Below are 23,975 nucleotides of genomic sequence, written 5' to 3' on the forward strand. Positions count from 1 at the left end.
CATACTTGTTATGGGAGGGGGGAGATAGCGACATGGGTCCCATCAATGTAACCGATGACGTGGAGAAATTATGCAATTTGATAGAACTCCTGCTTGGTCTGGTCTAGTGCCTGTGGTCTGCTGGGGAAGTGGTGATGCAGCCTCTGGACCATTGCATCGAGGAACACGTGGAAAAAGTGCAAAAGTGTACTCTGTGAGACCCCTCCTGCTGTGTCTATCACCCCCTGGAAGCTCCCTGATGCCAAGAGGTGCAGTGAGCACAGGACCTGTACATGGGTGGGGATGGTGTGTGTCCTGCGTGTGGGGTGTTCAAGTATGGGTTTGAGCTCCTCTATTAAGTCCAGAATGCTCTCTTCATCCAGCCTGTAGTTAATATGATCTCCTCCTCAGTCCGCTGGAACAGGTTAATGCGCGCTCAGAAGATTATTTCCTGGTGTCTCCTTCTCTGTGCAGCAGCTCTGAGTCGCAGCCTCCTGGCTATTACATACAGCCCAGCCATTGTGGAAAATACTGTAGCATTGTGGGCCTCTTTAAATAGGTTGCACCTGGTTACCACCAGTTCAGACTTGGTGGTAATTGCAATTAGCAAATTAGCGAATTTATAGTTTTCGCAAAATGCGATTTTTTGATGCATTGCATTTTGCGAATTCGCAAATTAGGAAGACCTCATTTGCGATTTCCGCTATTGTGGTGTAGCTGTTTGCGAATTCGCAAATATATTCTCAGATTCCATTTTTTGCCAAATTGCTAATCGCTAATTTAGCGATTAGCAATTTTGTGATAAGGATTTCTCTCATACATAGCATAGCTGTGTTTTTTGCGATCGCAAACACAGTTTTTTTTGCGATTAGCAGTGTTTGCAATCGTAAAACAGCTTCATACATATGGCCCTTAGAGTTGTGTGGCAAAGTGTAGTATAGTGTAGAGAGACTTGGCATAGAGTGGAGATATGTAGAGTGGAATAGCATAGAGTGAAGTGGCATAGAGTTGAGTGCCATAGAGTGGAATTTCATAGAGCGGAGTGCGTTTAGTGGAATGGTGTAGAGTGGAGTGGCAAAGACTGGAGTGGCATAGAGTCGAGTAGAGTGGTGGAGAATGGAGTGGCATACATTGGAGTTGCGTAGATTCGAATTGCATAGAGTGGAGTGGTGTAGAGGGGAGTGCCAAATAGTAGAATAGCATAGAGTGGAGTGGCATAGAGTGGAGTGGCATAGATTGGAGTGGCATAGAGTGTTAACTATAAATTTAGAATGTTTATTGTATTTATCTATGTAAACCAAACTTAAACTACGCACACATTAGAAATTCAAAAGTTATAATTATACCATAAATGTAAAATGTATGCACCACCATATTGTGCACCTGAGTACAGAGTATTGTCAACTAGCTAGCCACACTACATTAACTATAACTCATCACTCTACTATGCACAGTGTTCTCAGAAATGATGTCATTTGAGGTGTCATACGTGTTATAATAATAAATAATAAATAATAAAGAGCTTATAAAGTGCACAGTAACGCCATCCCGGCGTGTCCCCGCGCTGAGAAGCTACTAACAACCACCATTATAGAGCCCCTAGCCCTACAAAGTGTAGAGTAAGGTTTTGAGCCTAGCCCTAAACACTGTTTCACTACTCTCCAATCTCAGGGCAGGAGGAAGTTTGTTCCAGTGCTGAGCTGCTTGGAGCGAAAAAGATCGTCCGCCCATTCTGGCCTTCCTTACTTTTGGGACTGTCAACAGCCCGGTGCCCTCCGACCGGAGGGCCCTTGGCGGTTCGTACCGGCTGACTAAGTCCCTAAGATAGGCGGGCGACCTGCCCCAGACGATACGGTGACAGAAGAGGAGGCATTTGAACAGCACGCGTTTCTTCACTGGCAACCAGTGAAGCGCATCCAATGCCTGCTGGGAATTAGCTCTCCTGGGTCTCCTTAACACCAGTCTGGCGGCGGAATTCTGGATGACTTGCAGGCGGCCAAGATTGCCCTCGTTGGACCCAAGGAACAGAATGCTTCCATAGTCCAACCGAGAGGTCACCAATGCATGCGTCAGCGTCCTTCTGGCCGCTAGAGGTAGCAGGTCTAAAGTTTTGTTTAGGGTCTTCAGTACCCCAAAACACTTGCCCACAAGACGCCTTCTATGGCCTTCACAGGAGAGGGTGGGGTTAATCCATATTCCCAGATTCTTAGCCTCCTCACAAGGTGTGGGAGTAGGGCCAAGGCACGAAGGCCACCACTCGGCTGACCAGCTTTTACTCTTTCCCCCCACTACCAGAACCTCTGTCTTGGAGCCGTTGAGCTTTAGGCAGTGGGAGTCCATCCACTCAGCTAGCGCCTGCATACAGGACTTAAAGTTGGTTGAGGCATTGGTGATGTTCTGCGATAGAGAGATCAGCAACTGGGTGTCGTCGGCATAAGATACCAATTCCACCCCGAAAGCCTGTAACACCTTCGCCAGGGAGGCCATGTACAGATTAAAAAGAGTTGGGCTCAAAGCTGAGCCCTGAGGCACTCCCTGGTCTAGTGGCATCTCTACCGATCGACATGCCCCTTGTTGTACCTGGAAGCATCTTCCTGTGAGAAACGACTGCAACCAGTACAGCGCGGGACCAGCGACCCCAGCCTCACTAAGACACTGTAGCAGGATGGAATGAGCTACAGTGTCAAAAGCTGCGCTGAGGTCGAGCATGATCAGGGCCATTGTATGTCCTGCATCCGCTCCTGCTCTTAAAGTCTCAGTGGCACGTAGGAGAGCTGTCTCCGTCGAGAAGCCCGCTCTAAATCCTGATTGGGAGGGATGAAATAGGTTCCCTCTCTCCAAGTGCTCAGTGAGCTGAGCATTGACCACCTTCTCAGCCACTTTCGCCACATACGGCAGTAATAAAATGGGTCTGAGGTTTTCCAACACCTCGATGCTTACATTTGATTTTTTCTTTATAGGGAGTACTATAGCCTTCTTCCACTCCTCTGGAACTCGTTGAGTGGAGAAAGAGGTCTGTAAGACATGTCTTATGTGTGGTTCCAGTCCAGCAAGACCCTCCGCAATGACCCAAGGAGGGGCCGGGTCATTGGGGGGTGTTGTTATCAATGTTATGATTTCACATGATATAAGTTATGTAATATGAAAGGGTATAAGCAGTGCACTTGTAAAGGCGCGAGTTATAGTTAATGTAGTATTGTTGTTTTAGAGTGGCATAGAGGTAGTGGTGTACAGTGGAATAGCATACACTGGGGTGGCGTACAGTAGAGTGAAATGGAGTGGAGTTGTGAAAATTCAGATAGCTTTGAGTGGAGTGATGTAGAATAGAGTGCATAGAGTGGAATAACAGAGTAGAGTGACGTACAGTGGAGTGGCAAAGAGTGGAGTGACTTAGAGTGGTGTGGCAAAGAGTAGTATAGCGTAGAGAGATGTGGCATAGAGTGGAGATGTGTAGAGTGGAATAGCGTAGAGTGAAGTGGCAGAGAGTTGAGTGCCGTAGAGTGGAATTGCGTAGAGTGGAGTGCGTATAGTGGAACAGTGTAGAGTGGAGTGGCAAAGACTGGAGTGGCATAGAGTGAATAGCGTAGAGTGCAGTGGCATAGAGTCGAATTGCATAGAGTGGAGTGCCATAGAGTAGAAAAGTGTAGAGTGGAGTGGAGTGGCGTAGATTGGAGTGGCATAGATTGGAGTAGCATACAGTGGAGTGGCATAGAGTGGAGTAGCATAGAGTGGAGTGGCATAGAAGGAAGTGGTGGAAATTGGAGTGGCATAGAGTGGAGTGACGTACAGTTAATTGGCATAGATTGGAGTGGTGTAGAGTGGAATAGCGTAAAGTGGAGGAGAATGGAGGGGCATAGAGTGGAATAGGGTAGAGTGGAGTGGCATAGAGTGGAGTGGTAGAGTGGAGTGGCATAGAGATGAGTGATGTAGAGTGGAGTGGTGTAGAGTGGAATAGCATTGAGTGGAGTGGCATGGAGTGGAATGACATAGAATGGCACAGAGAGATGTGGAGTGGCATAGAGTGGAGTGGCATACAGTGGAAGAGTTTAGAGTGGTGTGGTGTGGTGTAGAGTGGAATAGCTTAGAGTGGAATGGCTGAAAGTGGAGTGATGTAGAATGAAGTGGTGTAGAGTGGAATGATGTTAAATGGAGTGAAGTAGAGTGGAGTGGCTTAGAATAGAATCACTTAGACTGGAGTGGCGAACAGTTGAATGGTGTACAGAGGAATGGCATAAAGTGGAGGAGGGTAGAGTGAACTGGGGCACAGTGAAGTGGCATAAAATGGAATACCATAGTGTGAAGGGTCGTGGAGGGGATGGTGTGTCGTACAGCAGGGTGGCGTGGTGTCTCATACAGTGGTGTGTAGCAAAGTGTCTTAGAGTGGAGGGGTTAGAGTTGAGTGGGATGGAGGGCCATTAAGTGGAGTTCACTGCTTTGGAATGACATCTCATAGAGTGGAGTGACATGTCGTAGGGTGGAGTGGCATGTTGTACAGTGGAGTGGAGTGGCATGTCATCTTATAAAGTGTAGTTTAAACAGACATAGTGGAAAAATCGGCAAACGCATTTAGCTGAAATTTTGCATGAATATAGATTATAGCATGTAAAGTGTCCTTTTTTCATAGTAGTTCTAAATTGGTTCAGTAGTTTTAAAGTTATAGGACCTGATTCACAAATGTAAACATACACTTTTGTGTAAGCTAAAGATTGTTTGCTATTCACAAAGGTATTTTACGAGAAGCATTTTTATGATTGTGGTGTCCCCACACATAAAAATATAGGACAGTCTTATATTTTTATTTGCGGAGACTCGCAGTTGTAAAGAACTTACAAGTAATATCCCTTGGTAAACTTACACAAAATTGTAAGTTGACCATTATGGATCAGCCACATATTGCACATTCATGATGACAAAACAAGACATGATTCACTAGTGCAAGCCCTTACAAAATTAAAAGGTAGCCATATAATAAATAGTGTAAATATAGTGTCCTACTGTTTTATAAGTGGATAGAAAGGGATGAGTCACTATATAAACGTGTGTAAAGGTAGGTAAGGTAGTTTTAATACTTTTTATCAAGTTTAAGAAATACCCTGTGTGAGAAGTTGGCCTGATATATAGTGCTCACTATTCTAGTGATCACTGTGTATCATACCAAACGACCCTTATTGATGATTGGTTGTAAGTCAACCTTACAGACCAGCTATCCTAGTAGCATGGACAAGAGCAGTCTTTTGGCTAAACTCTAGAGGGCGTGTTAAGCCAGCTGTTATACCATCACATATACCCCTTGAACACCAAGTGAAAGGACACCACACAAGTTGTTATGAAAATAAAAGGATATTTATTTATAACAAGTGTACCCTGATCTCTTTATGAGTCAGGGAGCTAAGCACACAACAAAACTCTTACGAAAATACTTTAAGTCGCACAATTTACACAAATGCCCGAGGGGCACGAAAAACCATACACACTAAAAGTGGAATGCGAAATACTAGCAGGTAAGTAACAAGATCCAGAGGCTTCAGGATCGCTAGGACTACACTACTGAACCCTAAGGTTAGGAGCAGGAGGCCTAGGGAGATCGGGTGCAGAGTGTGCACTCTCACGCGGGATGCGGGACAAAGTCTATGGATGCTAGTATTTGTAAAGTTACTCTTATCGGACGAATCCGACTAGATAGACTGAAAACGAAAAAGGATCTGGGCACTTAGATAGTGAACCTACGTTGGAGCACCGAAATGCTCAGGTTACCTAGCCCAGGGGCCGCGGCTGCATAGGGTTCAAAAGACGTCGGGAATCCTCGTTGTAGTCTATGGAGCCTGAAAGAAGAAGTTGCTGGCAGGCGACCAGTGAAGATGTTCGATGTGATCCAAGCCTGGATCGGTGATGGAGACGACCTGAAAGCAGAGGGGACTCAGTTCTTAATCACTAGCCAGTGATTGTGTGGGCACCAGGATGGCACTGGATGAAGTCACCTCGACCAGGTGAGTGGGCGACGCTGGACTCTGCTGTCCCTCGGACCAGGAGGCGTCGTCGGTAACCAGGCTGGAGGTGCGAGCTGTCCCACGAAGGTGTATGCTGTCGGCGACGCTGGACCCAGGATTGGGGCAACAAACCTTGGCAAAGTCAAGCCCACGAGGTAGAGACAAGATGGCGTCTGGAGTGGACCAGGAGGGTCCGGGGTGCTCCTCTCTTGGAAGGGAGCAAGGGCCAGTCTGGAGCAACCAGACCAGCGATGAAATCGTCGTGGTGCATCGTCAGGAGGGCCACTAGCCAGCAGGCAAGTGACCGGACAACCCGGTGAGCAGCAAAGAGCAGAAGGGCCCCACGCAGATCTCGTGGATGCTGGGGGGCTGGACTTCAGTGCTGGAGCTGCTCAGGGTTAGGGCTTCTCAAACCCCAAGGCACTCACTCGAGGATCCCTCAGCGGTCGTGCTGGTTAAGCGTTGTGCAGTTTTGAAGATAGCTGGTCCCTCAGGTCTCGTCACACCCATGAATCTCAGCTGGGCTGATGATGCAGGTAGAGGTCAGAGATGCCAGGTCTCGTTGAGCTGGGCAGTCTTGATCCGGAGGATGGACTTACAGCAAACCGCGATGCTTAGATGGTGCCTGCGGGTGCAGGGTGGCTACTCCTTAGCCACAAGGGAGAGTCTTCAGAAAAAGTCAAGAGTCCTTTCGTGGAAAGTAGTCACGATTCAGAATTATCTAATTTGGGAAGGGGGCCTGCTCCTACCTTTATTCTAAAAAAAGGGGCTGGCATGCGACTAGGTCCTGCCCATGGGTGGGACCAGGAGTGGGGTAGTTACACCCCTCTCCCTTGTCCGGACTTTCCCCAGCTCAGGGGCTGGTGTGCCCCTGGAACTGGTTTAAGCCGGCATATGTACAGTGAGCACCGGGGTGCCACTTGCAGTCACCTTCCTCTCAGCCCTGCCTACCTGGGATACACAAAACCCTGTCTGGGATGGTGCTTGCACCGCCCCTGACAGGAAACCTTTTGTCCGAGCTCTCCTCGCTGGAAGGACTCCCAGCAGAAGGAGGTCAGACTTGTGTCTGTGGTGGCAGCATCCATTTTGTGATGCTGAGGCTCGAGTTAACTTTAACCAGGGTTCACAGTTACATACATGTCGTGTCCCTCTAGAAGGGTGGAATGCTAACCCCGTCGCCAGAATTGGCGAGGGGTTAGTATTCCAATTTGTATGACACCTTACTCGACATGTTTTGATAAAGCGATACCAAAGTTGGCAAATAACCGCGAGGATTATAATGCACTTAAGAGTATATGGTACGCGTTATCATGGAACAGCTATTAGGACTTGGTTCCGCAAGCTGCAAACGGGCTCAGCTCATGCCAGAGCACCATCTCACATAATTCCAAGCACTCTGCCTTCAGGATTGATAAGGCCTGCCATAGGAGTGACTGATAGGAATACATGTGTCCATTTTAGGGTTAGATATAGGACTACTATATCTAAAGCAAAGGGTAATTACACCACCTTGCCCCAGCTGTCGTGCAGCCAGTTGTGTCAGATTTGGATGGCCAGCCAGGGGTGGCATAATACATGCTGCAGCCCCTGGTAGGCCCCGGGTACACCTATGCCCTGGATACCTAAGGTATACTGTACAGGGACTGATAGGTGACTCAGTATCCAATTGGTAAATGTACCTAAGGTACATGTGTGCCAATTTAGAGAGAGAACAGCTAAGCTGTGGGTCTGGGGTCCTGAATAGCAGGGTCCCAGGTCAACTAAGTCGAAAAACCAGCAAAACACCAGGCAAAAAGTTGGGGGTAACCATAGTCAGATATCCACCTTCCTACATAACCCCCCCCCCCCAAACGAAAGGAGATAAAGCTATCCTTGACCAGGTAAGCCTATATTGCCTGAGTGGCCATATGAGGTGGTATATGCACTGGCATGGTTACCCCCTATATCATGGTCCACTAAGCAATCCCTCACCCTAAGGGTATCTGAGGGTCTCCACCATAGGGAATCTCTACCTGTGGTGTGTTTTGGCAAAGTAAAAGGCTGGTGTGGGAATGGAGTACTGAAGTGAGACTCCACTAATGTTGGGCTCAACTTCCTCCAATCACTATCCACCATATGTGCCTTTCTTTCCAGGACTGAGTTGCTGTGAGCTCTCAGGGTCAACCTCTGGCTACCTAAAGCTGGAGGCTGGGTCCCTCTGTTTGGCTTACTGGAGGGACAGGTCAGGTTTGGGGCCCTCAGGTCCCAGGTTTGGCTGTGCCCAACAGTGCCCATCTGTGGGAGGTCCCTAGCTAATTTTAAGGGGGATCCCTCAGGAGTCTGTTTTATTTTCACTTGGCTAGGTATACTAGCTTCAGTGACCCTAATCTGCTGATTGGGGAGTTCTTTTGGACAGGGGGCCCTTTGGGGTCCACCGCTGACCTATCTGACCTTTACAGCCCTGGGCTGACTGAGGCAGGGTAGAGAGGGGCAGGTTACCTGCTGCAGACTAGGTCCCACCTTGGAAGGGTCCACTGACACCAGGGGCTCTGCCAGGCTAGGCCTGACTACCCCTGGGGCAGTTCCTTCACAAGGGGTCAGATCAGTTCCCTGAGGAGGCTGATCCTTTCTTAGAGTCTGGTGGGAAGGAGATTTCTCTTCCTCCTCAATGCTCTCTGTCTGAGTGCAGTGATCCATAGTTTCAGGCTTCACAACACTATTATCTGTCTGAGTTTGAGCTGTGGCCATCACAACTCCACCAACCTTTTCAGGAAGGGACTCAGTTTGGGTATGGGCTGTGACCATCACAGCCTTGCCAACCTGTTCGGGGAAGGAATCTGTCTGAGATTGGGCTGTGACTGGCACAGCCCTCCTGACCTGTTCAGGGAGGACATCTTGGACTGGGGATGTGGCTATCACTGCCCCACTAACCTTACCATGGAGGTTTACCATTTTAAAATGGGTTTCTTGCTCTACCTCAGCCCAGGCTGAGATCTCTAAATCATTCCCCAGTAGGCAATCTACAGGCAAGTTTGATGACACTGCCACTCTCTTGGGCCCAGTGACACCTCCCCAGCTGAGATTTACTACTGCTATGGGATGATCTCTCTGCACTCCATCAATGTTGGTTACCTGGTATGTGGCTCCAGGTGTAAGTTGCCTTGAGGGGACTAGGCTCTCAGTCACCATGGTGATGCTAGCCCCTGTATCTCTATAGGCCTCAACTTTTGAACCATTGATGAGGGGCTCCTGTCTGTACTTGTCCAAAGTGTTGGGACAAGCTGTGAAGTTGGCAAACCCCATGCCAGTCTCACAGACAAGAGTATCTAAATCAGGGGACCTGGTTAGGCCAGAGTCCCCAGGAACTCCCAAAGTAAATGCACCCAAATTCTTGGGGGCACTCCCACCACCTGGGGGATTACTACTAGTAGTAACAGGAGGCTTGGAAGTGTTACTTGGGAGTATGTTCTCCTTATTGTTGTTGGCCCTTGGGCAACTGCTGCCAGTTTTGTAATGGCCTACCTGTTTGCAGGTATGACAATAAGGTTTCTTTTGGGAATTGGAAGGATTTTGGGACCCACCCTTTTCAAGGATTTTTGGGGGCCTGGGGTTTGATCAGAAGATTTATTCCCACCCTTCTCTTGAGGCTTGGTTGATTCTTTCTTTTGGTCACCACCCTGGTTCTTAGGCCTAATCCTGGTTCTGGCCCATTTGTCTGCCCTCTTACCCAATTCCTGTGGAGAGGTCAGATCAGAGTCTACCAGGTGCTGGTGTAATAACTGGTTCTGACAATTATTTAAGACTTGCTGTCTCATAATAAGATTATACAATCCTGTGAAGTCAGTAACTTTACTACCCAATAGCCAGCCTTCTAGAGCCTTAGTGGCACAATCAACAAAGTCAGCCCAATCCTGAGACTGAGTTTTCTGGGTGTCCCTGAACAGCAACCTGTACTGCTCAGTTGTTAAGCCAAACCCATCAATCAGTGTATTCTTCAGGACTTGGTAATTGTTAGCATCCTCAGCTCTAGTAGTGAGGAGCTTATCTCTACCTTTACCTTCAAAGGAGAGCCACAGTATAGCTGCCCACTGACTCTGGGGGATGCACTGTACAGTGCAGGCCCTCTCCAAAGCAGTCATCCATTTGTGGATGTCATCCCCTTGTTTAAAGGGGGGCACTATTTTACTCAGGTTTCTAGTGTCTAAACTCCTGTCTTTATCTCTAGGGATAATGCTGCCACCAGTGGGGTCTGCCCCACTCATTTTCTGCTCTCTAGCAAAGGCAAGTCTCTCTTTGGCAAGGGCAAGTTCTTCCCTCTCAATCCTCAGATTGACTTCCCTCATCTTAGCTTCATGCTCTCTTCTCTGAGGGATGTCATCCCTCTGTGAGAAGAGGCCTGAGAGCCATTGGTATGAATGGTTCTGTTAGAACCTCTGGAGAGAGACCTAACTCGTCCATTCCCAATGTTAAGCCTGCCTGAGAGTGGGCCTGGGGGTGCCCCATTTTCATGCCTGCTTAAGTTGGTCCTGGTGAGCCTACTGACTACTACCTGACCTTTGTCTGCCTCATCCCCTGACAACTCCTGATCCTCTTCCTCCTCTTCACTTCCTGTTCCATTGAGGTTGAGGTCAGGGTCCCCAAGGGTTCCCTCTAAGGGGGGCATACTCCCATCTGGATTAGGGGGGCCTGTGTTAGAAGCCCTCCTGGCATCATAAGCCTCTAAGAGACCTATCAGAAATGGAGTGGTAGGGTTAGAACCCTGTTTTAGCTTCCTGGAGGTACACAGTTGTCTCATCTCCTGGAAGCTAAGAGCTGCATTTCTTGACATGACCTGTGGAGGGTCAATGACCACTAGGGGAGTCTGTGAAGATTCTCCTTGGTCAGACATGCTTTCTAGTGAGGTGTAAGTGCTGCACTTACCTACACTATTTGTTTGCCTACTGATCCCTTGCTAAGAGTTGTAGTCAGGGTGTGCTAAGCCCTGTTACACTACAACAGCTGGTTCAGTAGAACTCAGAGTATTCTAAGCTAAGTTATATGTACCTTGGTACTTATGTGATCTTTCAAATGATATTCTTAGGATACGTGTGGTAAAACAACAGCAAGCTCAAATCCCAACCGCTGCTCACCAATGTGAGAAGTTGGCCTGATATATAGTGCTCACTATTCTAGTGATCACTGTGTATCATACCAAACGACCCTTATTGATGATTGGTTGTAAGTCAACCTTACAGACCAGCTATCCTAGTAGCATGGACAAGAGCAGTCTTTTGGCTAAACTCTAGAGGGCGTGTTAAGCCAGCTGTTATACCATCACATATACCCCTTGAACACCAAGTGAAAGGACACCACACAAGTTGTTATGAAAATAAAAGGATATTTATTTATAACAAGTCTACCCTGATCTCTTTATGAGTCAGGGAGCTAAGCACACAACAAAACTCTTACGAAAATACTTTAAGTCGCACAATTTACACAAATGCCCGAGGGGCACGAAAAACCATACACACTAAAAGTGGAATGCGAAATACTAGCAGGTAAGTAACAAGATCCAGAGGCTTCAGGATCGCTAGGACTACACTACTGAACCCTAAGGTTAGAAGCAGGAGGCCTAGGGAGATCGGGTGCAGAGTGTGCACTCTCACGCGGGATGCGGGACAAAGTCTATGGATGCTAGTATTTGTAAAGTTACTGTTATCGGACGAATCCGACTAGATAGACTGAAAATGAAAAAGGATCTGGACACTTAGATAGTGAACCTACGTTGGATCACCAAAATGCTCAGGTTACCTAGCCCAGGGGCCGCGGCTGCATAGGGTTCAAAAGACGTCGGGAATCCTCGTAGTCTATGGAGCCTGAAAGAAGAAGTTGCTGGCAGGCGACCAGTGAAGATGTTCGATGTGATCCAAGCCTGGATCGGTGATGGAGACGACCTGAAAGCAGACGGGACTCAGTTCTTAATCACTAGCCAGTGAATGTGTGGGCACCAGGATGGCACTGGATGAAGTCACCTCGACCAGGTGAGTGGGCGACGCTGGACTCTGCTGTCCCTCGGACCAGGAGGCGTTGCCGGCGACCAGGCTGGAGGTGCGAGCTGTCCCACGAAGGTGTCTGCTGTCGGCGACGCTGGACCCAGGATTGGGGCAACAAACCTTGGCAAAGTCAAGCCCATGCGGTGGAGTCAAGATGGCGTCTGGAGTGGACCAGGAGGGTCCGGGGTGCTCCTCTCTTGGAAGGGAGCAAGGGCCAGTCTGGTGCAACCAGACCAGCAATGAAATCGTCGTGGTGCGTCGTCAGGAGGGCCACTAGCCAGCAGGCAAGTGACCGGACAACGCGGTGAGCAGCAAAGAGCAGAAGGGCCCCACGAAGATCTCGTGGATGCTGGGGGGCTGGACTTCGGTGCTGGAGCTGCTCAGGGTTAGGGCTTCTCAAACCCCAAGGCACTCACTCGAGGATCCTTCGGCCGTCGTGCTGGTTAAGCGTCGTGCAGTTTTGAAGATGGCCGGTCCCTCAGGTCTTGTCACACCCACGAATCTCAGCTGGGCTGATGATGCAGGTAAAGGTCAGAGATGCCAGGGAATCCGGGTCTCGTTGAGCTGGGCAGTCTTGATCCGGAGGATGGACTTACAGCAAACCGCGATGCTTAGATGGTGCCTGCGGGTGCAGGGTGGCTACTCCTTAGCCACAAGGGAGAGTCTTCAGAAAAAGTCAAGAGTCCTTTCGTGGAAAGTAGTCAAGATTCAGAATTATCTAATTTGGGAAGGGGGCCTGCTCCTACCTTTATTCTAAAAAAAGGGGCTGGCACGCGACTAGGTCCTGCCCATGGGTGGGACCAGGAGGGGGGTGGTTACACCCCTCTCCCTTGTCCGGACTTTCCCCAGCTCAGGGGCTGGTGTGCCCCTGGAACTGGTTTAAGCCGGCATATGCACAGTGAGCACCGGGGTGCCACTTGCAGTCACCTTCCTCTCAGCCCTGCCTACCTGGGATACACAAAACCCTGTCTGGGATGGTGCTAGCACCGCCCCTGACAGGACACCCTTTGTCCGAGCTCTCCTCGCTGGAAGGACTCCCAGCAGCAGGAGGTCAGACTTGTGTCTGTGGTGGCAGCATCCATTTTGTGATGCTGAGGCTCGAGTTAACTTTAACCGGGGTTCACAGTTACATACATGTCGTGTCCCTCTAGAAGGGTGGAATGCTAACCCCGTCACCAGAATTGGCGAGGGGTTCGTATTCCAATTCTTATTACACCTTACTCGATATGTTTTGATAAAGCGATACCAAAGTTGGCAAATAACCGCGAGGATTATAATGCACTTAAGAGTATATGGTACGCGTTATCATGGAACAGCTATTAGGACTTGGTTCCGCAAGCTGCAAACGGGCTCAGCTCATGCCAGAGCACCATCTCACATAATTCCAAGCACTCTGCCTTCTCGATTGATAAGGCCTGCCATAGGAGTGACTGATAGGAATACATGTGTCCATTTTAGGGTTAGATATAGGACTACTATATCAAAAGCAAGGGGTGATTACACCACCTTGCCCCAGCTGTCGTGCAGCCAGTTGTGTCAGATTTGGATGGCCAGCCAGGGGTGGCATAATACATGATGCAGCCCCTGGTAGGCCCTGGGTACACCTATGCCCTGAATACCAAAGGTATACTGTACAGGGACTGATAGGTGACTCAGTATCCAATTGGTAAATGCACCTAAGGTACATGTGTGCCAATTTAGAGAGAGAACAGCTAAGCTGTGGGTCTGGGGTCCTGAATAGCAGGGTCCCAGGTCAACTAAGTCGAAAAACCAGCAAAACACCAGGCAAAAAGTTGGGGGTAACCATAGTCAGATATCCACCTTCCTACACCCTGCAACTACCTACTGCACGCCAATTTTCCTTCGGAAAATTAGACACAGCTAGAGCCAAAATGGTTGAATGACATTACAAACAATTTAGCAGAAAGCTGGATCTTGGCCAAAACGTATATTTCATGCCTTGTAAGATTCTTGGAGCCAATAGAAAAGATCTGATTGACTGCCACCACATCAAACAAGAGGTGGCAGCAGTCATGTTAGGTCTTAGGAACTCATTATACTGAACTGTAAGAAATCTAAAAAAAACATATGGGCCTCCCCGGCGCAAAACACATAATTTTAGTTTTTAAACTCTGCTGCTGATCTGTGGATGCATGGCATTGTTTAAAAAAATAATAGAGCAGCCTCCTGTTCTTTTACAAAATAGGTCCTTAGGTTGGATCTGGTTCCAGGGGGTTAGTTAGTGGTTTTTATTTCACTGGGAAGGGGTGTGGTCCCCTACACAAGCCTTCTTGAGGCACTGGGGAACACATCACCTGGGGCAAAGAGCTTATTGGAGAGGTGAGGTGCAGCCCCTCCTACTGAGACTTCTTGAAGCCCCAGGGACCCCATACCCTGAGGCTGATTTTCATAATCAAATCATCTTTATTTCAACAATACATGTCATAAAAGCAATGTAATATATAAACATGTAAAATACAAATATATAAGAGTAAAAACAGTACAATATCATGCAAACATATACATATGAGGGTGGAGCATCAGCTCAGCACAATGAACAGAACAAGGTACTCAACATAGCTCCTTCAAACAAGATGGTTTTATTTGAAATCCAGTATCACTTTCTTAATGTATCATTAAGGAGCACAGCGATTTTGATCTTATAAGCAACGGGAATTGCTTATTGTAGAGAGGGGTTTGAACATAGCATTTTCAGGGCAACACTGCTATCTCTGGTACCTAGATTCTACAAGTCTGTTTGAGCCATTTCTTACCCTGGACCACAGAGGCTGGGCAAACATATAGGACATGGGAATATGTTTCAATTTGGTCTACACAGTTGGGGCATTTATTATCATCAATAGAAGACCATTTAAATGTGAAGGATTTTGATGGGAGTGAGCCCACTCAGAATTGAAAACATAATCTCCTGTCAAAGGGCTTTGATATTGTGTCCTAGTAGAGCTCATACCGAGGGCAAGGTTTGAATTCTAAAAATCTCCCTGTCAGTGAGGTACTCTCACTTGTTCTAATGATATTTCACCCAACCATTTCCCAATAACATTCTTAAATTTTTTCTTTATTGGGAAACTGAGTGCCATGTGGGTTTTCCCATAAATTCTGCATTCCCATTTTAAGCAGAACACATTTGATACCACGGAGCCAGCTGATTTTAAATGATCTGTCAGCCTCAATGACACCCCTAAAAGTGTCAGCATAGTTGGCCAGCTGAGGGGTAGACCATATTCTATGCTAATAAAAGATAGGGCGAAGTCTTGCTGTGTCTTCCATTGGTTTTCATCGTAGATCATTACGCATAGGTGTAATAGGAGTGCTTTGCCGTAAACTAGTAATTGTTTGAAGAAGCCTATGCTCTCCTGTGGCGAGCGGTGTCAGTTTCTCAAAACCCCATAGTTATGACCCATATAGGACCAAACTCACCATTTTTGTTTGTTGATGTTTTAAATTATTTGGTTAGTGCACCTGCTAACTGGTGATTTATCATTGCCATGGTTTCTATTTGAGGCCTCCAACTCATTTTGTTTTCTAGTATGATTTATTATTATATAAATGCATAGACTTGTTCTAAAGGCACCCTATCTAGATTAATTGTTCCCCTGAATGAGCTATGCTGGTTAAAAACCATACACTTTGTTTTGGTTGTATTGATTTCCAACCCTCTTCTGCTGCAAAAATCTTCAAACTGGGAGAGCACGCACTGCAAGCCTCTCTGGGTTTTTTAAAATTATGCGAGTGTCATCTACAAACATTAGGATCAGAATATTTGTACCTGCTAATACATTTGCATCTAATGGGAGCATAGCTAAAAATTTAGAGAATCCATATATAAATAGGGAAAATAGTGTCGGAGCCATGACACACCCTTGGCATACCCCCTTTTCCACTGAAAAGCGGTCGGTGACATTACCCTGCGTGCCCCATCGAACTTGTGCAAAATTGTCCTCATGGTGCCTGACGATAAAGGACAGCAGGTCCGTGGGCATTCCCAGATCCTGAAGCACTAGCCATAGCTTTTCAAGTGAGACTAAGTAGAAGGCTGATTTACGGTCTACAAAGGTGGCATACATGCTGGCCTTCACAACAGTCCGCCAATATATTAACAGAGAGCAAAATGCTTGATCAATTGTGCTACCATATGATTGGAAACCCGCCTGAAAAGGGCTCAAGATATCATTGGTAGTGATCCACTCCTGAAGCTTTGCCAGGAGTAGGTGAGCCACCACCTTTTGAATTTCATCTATTAGGATTATGGCCTATAGTTGCCAGGCAGGGCCCTATCACCCTTTTTATAGATGGGTATTATCCCTTCGCCCCTCCAGGAACCAGGAATGGGGGCACCACAGACTATAGCATTTGCTAGAAGTATTATAAAATAAATAAATAAATGTACCTAGTCCACTTTTCCTTATCATGCAGAAATACATCAGCCGGAATGCTGTCAGCTCTGGGGGGCTCCCCCCCCCCGCAATTACGCTAAGTGCAGCTCTTACATCTGTTAGGTCAAAGGTCAGTTCGACTGTGTGCGGAGGTATAACAAAGGGCTCACTTTCTTGCTTGTCTTCATTGACATAATGTCTTGCAAACTGTTTGACCCAAGCGTCAGTGGCGACATGGTTTCGCAGAGGCAAAGATTGCCCCCTTCCCCATTTTACTAATTGCCAAAAATATTGAAGGCTGTTCCTTGAACATACCATTTTAAGATCCTGCCATCTATTTTCATCCTAATCATTTTTAGCACTATCCTGAGCTGTCTTATAGAGTTTCCCCGCTTTCTGAATGCTACTTGATTTTTTGTATCTTATAGCCTCTGCTAGGAGCTTATGCGCTTGCTTACATTCTTGCTTACATTCTTTTTTGAATCAATGATGATGTGTCTTAACAAGGTTGACCTTAGCATTAGGAGGTCCAAACAAAAAAGTAATTCAAATGTTATCAAATAGTTTATCGTGGGTGTTTGTCATGGCATCAGATGTTGCTGTATTTTGCAGGTGAGCCTGTATTTCCGCTATCGCAAGCTCAAGATCTCTACTTATGATGGACAATATATGTGGCTTTTCCACTACCGTGGGCCATTTGACTCTACTATATCATTAGAGATTAGCACATCTCTGGTGGATGTCAAGTTTTATGGAGTTATTACCTCACTGGATTTCACAATTTTGAGTGTGGAGCTCAATGGATTGTGGGCACTCTCGACTCTCGCTATTATGAACGTGTCGATGAGCGCAGACCACAGTTTCAGGTGGATTAAGAGATAATCTATTCGACTTGCATGATATCCATTATTACAGGTATTGGCCCCTTGTCTATGTGACATAGTTCTCCCATTGGCTGCCCTGACATACCTGCTTCTGTCCATCTTTTTATTGGTCCTGGTTCTAAACCTGGGATGCCCCAAAGTGCATCTTCCTCCCTTGTCAAATCATTGATATCTCTGTCAAGTGGCTTGAAGGCTGAGTTAAAGTCCCCAGCTATTAATATGGAAGATGTGCCTGAGGATTTGTCTAACAATTCATCTAAAGCCATCACAGTCATAGACCTCTGTCCACAGTTCTCTCGCATACACATTATAGATGTCAATATTGCCGTAAGAGCAACTCTGCAACCGAATACCAACAATATAAGGGCACTGTGTCGGGAGGACCTGTGTCTTAAAGCCTATGTCTTGCCTTATCCAGATTGTTAGCCCCCGATGGCCTACCCTTCTTACAATGAATCGCTGGAACATGGTAATTCAAATACCCATGATGGAATAATGGATCTACAGACCATGTTTCCTGGAATAGACAAATGCCATGCAATTCAAAAAAGCTGTTCCAGTTTGGGGAGTCACCCTTAGATTTTAATCCAGCTATATTCCAGGACATGAGGGATATTTGACTTGGTACGGAGGGCGGGACTGAAACTGTTCTATCATCAAAGGCTACGGTGCTAGATTTGCCTTTCCGTTGGCTCAATGTTTTAGAAGTAAGAGCAGATTCCAAGGGGGATATTACTGTTAGCTGTAGCCCACTAGCCCTTCCAGTGCATACAGGAATCAAAACCTGACTCTGCCCTTGGGAGGGTATCCATGGGCATCAGTCTAGTGATGGAGTCGCCACAGTGGATGGAGCGGTTGGGTTGTGCATACCAATCTGCGGTGTCAGTTCATGGAGCTTATATTTAAATCGAATACATGTATTGACAAGATGGGAACTACAAGCTTCAAATGCCACTAAATTCTCAACTAAATCGCCATGAGAGAGTGTCAGTGAAATGCAATCCTCGTGCACACCCTGGAGGGAGTGTCTTTTGGCCCTATAATATATTCGCTTATTCTCGAACAACATCCCCTCACGTGCCAAATTGATTGGGTGCATTTATTTAGCCCTCATCTTCTTTAATAAAGCTAGGCAATGGTTTTGGTACATTTATAGATGCCTTATACACTTTTTATCTTGTACCCTTACTGCTTCCAGTGGGACGTGTGTTGCGCTTGCCTCATGGTGGATAGATCTTAATATAAGTCCTTGAGTGGCAATGGGTTTGTGCAGCTGCAAATGTACTGTATGCCTTTGTGCTGCCATGTTGGAATGGGTAACTAGTTGACAATCTGCATATCTATGCATTACTGTAGGATCAATATGTGCTGCATTCAAGGACTTCCCAATGGTACCCCGTGTGGGCTCATTAGCCTGTCTTTCATGGTGCATCTGCCTTCTTTCGAACGGTGTGCGATCTTCCAACTGATTTTTAATGTGCGGTGCATCAAAGAGTGTCTTATTAAGGATGTCAGATAAGCTACTAACCGTTGGCCTGATGGCACTAACTTCTTGGGTTAGATCCCTAACCTGTTGTTTGAAATGCTTTAAGGACTCTTCCTCAAGTGCTGTTTCAGTGGTTGTTGCGATAGAAAGCTTACCATGCTCATCATTTATTGGTGGAACTACTGTAGGTAAGGATCTTTTGGTGCCATTGTGTCGATCTCGAGTCAGCAAAGGTAGGGAATCTGTGTGTGCTGATAGGTTTGCGCTGATTTGAATTTCCTGGAGCCTAGTTCTATGCTTTAAACGCCCGGTTAAATAGCTAGTGATTGCACTGGATTTTTTCCCTTGGGTTTTTTGCAGCCCCTCTACTCCATCTAAGACCCCTTGAGCACCACTGCGGGATTCTATTCTTGCCACAGCTTCTAAGATTTCTTGGGTGAGCGCTTCCTTTGCTTTTGGTCTGTGGTATGCCCGACTGGACATTTTCGGGCCAATAAGGTGTTCCATTTCCTCAATTACATGATTTATTTCTTCTAGGGTACTTGTATCTTTTGTTCCCACTTTTTTTGTTGCTTTTTTTCTCCTGGGCCTGATCTACAGCTTTGCACGTTCCCATGATAGCTCAGATTAGACACACAAATCCCTCAGACCCCACCAAACGCAGGTACAACTATTCCTAATACCAGATGTTTTAAAGTACAAAAGACAGATTTAGATTAAAAAGCAGTCCACATCAATCAATGTATTATTCACTTCGGTTTCCGACAGGGGATAGCAATCTATTACACAGTTCTTTAAGTGAGGACAGTACCTTAACAATCAGCTCGGGGAAATGTGAGAGCCAGTCCCGTCTTTATCCAATCTTGCCGGACGCAGGTTCAAATTAGCACCTCTCTGTGCCTTGCTTCCCAAATAGCAACGTAGTTTGGTGCCAGACAGCCTTTTCTGGGCTAGGAAGACCCGGCTACAGTGGGCCGGAGGCACAGACAATAACTTCTGATGGTAACCTCACCCACATGGTGAAAACAATAATGAGTCTAATTGTAGTATTCGAATTACAGCCAGCTCTTCAGTTAGCCCCGAGCGTGTTTGCTTGTGTGCCTTGGTAGATGAGACCCGACGTATACCGAGCAAAGGTAAACTGCCCTGAATCCCAAGCACCACTGCCAAGGGTGGTGGCACCTCACCGCCGCCTCCAGTTGCGGACGAGCGCAGAACGTGCCCGCCCATGGCGCGGGCGCATCCTGCCCTGTGGGACGGATCAATGCGCTACATATCGATAGTTAGGTGTGAGGGTTGTAGGGTCCGCCTCTTGGAGACCCTAGGCTCCTGGTCCATGTAGTTCTTATCTCCACCGCAAGGAAGTGCAGCCACTGGCGTAACGAAAATTGAGGGGGCTTCCCTGCAAGGTATGTAGAGGGGCCCCCTCCGGGCTCAGTTAAGAGCTCTCCGGGCAGAGTGCAGTGCTGAGGGGGTCCCCTGGAGCTTCGGGCCCCCCCACACCACGTGGGCTGCGGGGGCCTGTGTTACGTCCCTGAGTGCAGCATACTCGAGTCCCGTGCTGCGGGACGGATGAACGCGCTATATAGCCGTAGTTATGTGTGTATGCTGTAGGGTCTGCTTCCTGGGACCCTGGGCTGCTGGTCCATGTAGTCCTTAGCCCCACCCTAAGAAAGTGCAGCGCCCCCACTCCCTGAGTCTCTTAGAGAACCCGGGGACTTAATCACCCAGGGTGATTAATTTTTTTAGGGGAGGGGCATGTGTCCCCCCTCCCAGAGCCTTCTTGAGGCCCGTGAACCCCATTTCTTGGGGACGTAATTTTTGAATTTTGGGGTGGGGCATGCAGCCAACCACCCTAAACCAGTGCTTTAAATGGGAAAAAATAAGTGCAGGTACTCATTAAATTGAGCTAGGGGCGTGGCTAGTGGGCGGGGTTAGAGGCAGAGCGAGACATAATGATACAAAACACTTCTATTGAGAATTCATTGTGCCCTTGCATTGCCCTGGATCGTGGTCTCAAACTTCCCATATGTGCAGATCAACAGCTAAAACCCTGAATGAGCCAAGCCATCAACAGTACTTTTATCAATTTCTAGGACAGGAGAGACTCTGGCACTTAGACAGGTTGCAGGATAGAAAATAACATGTTAGAAATGTATGAACATAAACGAAACTCGTTTCTCAAAATTAAGGCCAAACCCCAAATGTTCATATTTTCTTGTTTTGTAAGATTTGCAGTTTCTTAATATTATAAAAATGTTAACGTTCCTACTTGCTTGCATTTGAAGCAATCCTGATATATTCAAGAGTGCACACACACAAACAATAACATTCCATGCATTTCTTTTCAAATACCTGCTGATGTTCTTCCTCTACGAGTTTTTTTTCTCTCCCAGAGACAAACATACACTATCTATTTTCGCATCTCTAATCTTGTGTTCCCTCCCGCACTCACTTTTCTCCCATTTGTAGCTAATTCTGTCCCACTCTCTTTACCCCAATTGTATCCTATCACTCTCCCAACACTATTTCTAATCTGCCATCTCCGCGCCTCTCTTCTGCTTTCGATAGCTGTCTGGATCTCTCTCCTATCTATCTGTCCTTGATGTAGAGAGCCACACAGGCTCTCCCATACATTGTTGCAACTTACAACACGCATCCCTGCATACCCCGGGGCGGGCTCGCACCGGGGTATAAATAAAGAAGGCGGAAGACCGCTCGGGGTCTTTCCGGCTAACCAGCATCAGAGTGTCTGTGTCCATTTATACAAGGCTCCATTGCCACGTGTTAGGCCCTGACCTGACACACCACACTGGCGACGAGGACGGCTTACCTCCATGCGTGTCCAGCCGCCTCTGTCTACAGCTCCGCAGTGTGCCTCTTTCCTGCTGCGGAGCCCACCCGCTTGTGATCCTGCACGGTCCCGGCTCTGAGGCCCACCCACACGCCTCCCCGTCGGAAGCGCCTTTAGCTGGCGGGGCTCGCCGGTGGCCGCATTCGTGGCTGTCTGGCCTGTGAGGTGCGGTGATTCTGCCGTTTACCCGCCCGCGTGCCTCAGCGCAGCCTTTCCCCTCCTCCCCCGAGAGTCCTCGGCCACGCAGAGGCCCGAAGGTGTCGACGCGCCCGCTGCATAAGGGGCGGAGCAACTCGCAGCACACGCGGCGAAACACACGTGGTCGCGGAGAGACCCAAGGTTTGCCCCAGCAGCGCGAAGACCACGATCTATGCCGGGAAGGGTGGACGCCGCCCCCTGTTCCTGGAGGGAAGGCGAGTGGGAAACACAGTTCCAACAAGCACGAGCTAATCCAAGGGACTACACAGGCGCTTCCGGCCTCATTCACGCAGCGTCACAGGCCCTCGATCTAGTCAGGCCTAGACAGTGAGCCCCCAAGCTGGGAGGAAGGAGATCCTGCTTAAACCTCAGCTTAGAGAAAACAAGCCTTGGCCAACCCAACCACCTGAGCAAAAGGGTTTGGCGTGCCGGGACCACTCAAACAAGCACAAAGAGGACAAAAGGGACTGAGTCATGTCTGTCACGGCGCCAGGTGCAAACCAAGATGGGGCCGCACAGAATCAACCAGCTCTGGTCGCCCCGCCCGCAGTGATCATTGCTCCACCACCGCAAGGCCAGAACCAGGCCGGAGCCACTGCACCGATGTCGCATGGCCACCTGCACGCAGGCGCAGCGCCGATCCCCCCCGTTCAGCAAAGCAGCGGATCCTGCGATGGCGGAGCCACGGTGGAAGGCGTGGTTCGGAAGGCTAAACCTTTACTTCAAGGGCACGCGGGAGACAGACGGGACAGTCAAAAGATCTCTCCTGATCCTGTATGGAGGTCCCGAAATCTATGAGCTGTTCGAAACGCTTCCCAACACCGGACCCGAACACGACTACGACGCTGCGGTGGCGGCACTAGATGCACACTTTGATCCCCAGCTCAATAATGACTTTGAAAAATTCAAATTTAAAAGAGCGTGGCAGACCGAATCTGAATCAATGGACATGTTCTATGCCCGACTACGCCGACTAGCCAAGACATGCCCATTTACCAACCCGAGAGAAGAAATCCGAGACCAAATAATAGTAGGATGTCGATCTAAACTACTGAGGAAACTCATTCCACCACAACCTGGCATTTCCCTAGATGAAATATTGATCCTGGCAAGGTCACATGAACTCTCAGATGCGAGGGCGGAAGAAATGGAGGTCGCTCTACGTACACCTGTGGTCGCACCAGTCCAGAGCAGGACAATACCAATCAAGGAAGAAAGGATAGATGCCATCCAGAGACGGCCTCGGGCAACACGTCCAAAGACCGCCACCCGAGGGAGCCGGTGCGAGTACTGTGGGGAAGACCACCCACCAACCGCAACGTGCGGAACAAAAGGGAAGACCTGCTTAAAGTGTGGTCGGCTAAACCACTTTGCTGCAGTGTGCCGAGGGGGAAAATACAGACCACTGAGCCAGAGGCCCAGGTCAATGACCCAACGGGTTCGACAACTCTCACTCGACCAGGAACAACCCCCCCCCCAGATGGTCAAGCGCAGGGGTGACGACCTTGATATGAAGATGACGAGGACGATGAAGTATATGTGATATCGTACATCAGCAGAGCGTCAACCAAGAGGAGACCGCCGCCCATGTGCTCTGTCTCCATTGAAGGCACTAAGATCGAGGCCCTCATAGACACTGGTGCCTCCGTGAATGTCATGGACTCAGACCAGTACGACAGAATGTCTCCCAAGCCCCCGCTGGCACCCTCTAGTGCCAGAATCTATACATACGGTGGCACCAAGCCGCTACCGCTGAGAGGAGTCATACAGACAACCGTCATCAACAGCGAATACGCGATGGAAACGCGATTCCACATCACCGAAGGAAAGAAAGGCAGCCTGCTAAGCTGTCACACAGCGGAAGATCTTGGGCTTGTATTCTTTGCGAATCAAGTACACCAGGCCCATGCGGACATCCTCCTGAAAGAATTCCCAGCACTATTCCAAGGCCTCGGAAAACTGAAGGGGAAGAGATTCAAACTCCACATTGACACCTCGTGAAACCGGTAGCCCTCTGACACAGACGAGTACCGTTTAATCTGAGGCCACAAGTGGAAGAAGAGCTCCAGAAACTGGAAGACCTGGGAGTGATAGAGAAAGTGTATGGCCCGACGCAGTGGGTATCCCTGCTGGTGGTGGCGCCCAAGCCCAAACAGCCAGGGGCAATCAGATTATGCAT

This window comes from Lissotriton vulgaris, chromosome 11, assembly GCF_964263255.1.
Source record: "Lissotriton vulgaris chromosome 11, aLisVul1.2, whole genome shotgun sequence".
In the NCBI taxonomy this organism is placed as follows: Eukaryota; Metazoa; Chordata; class Amphibia; order Caudata; family Salamandridae; genus Lissotriton; species Lissotriton vulgaris.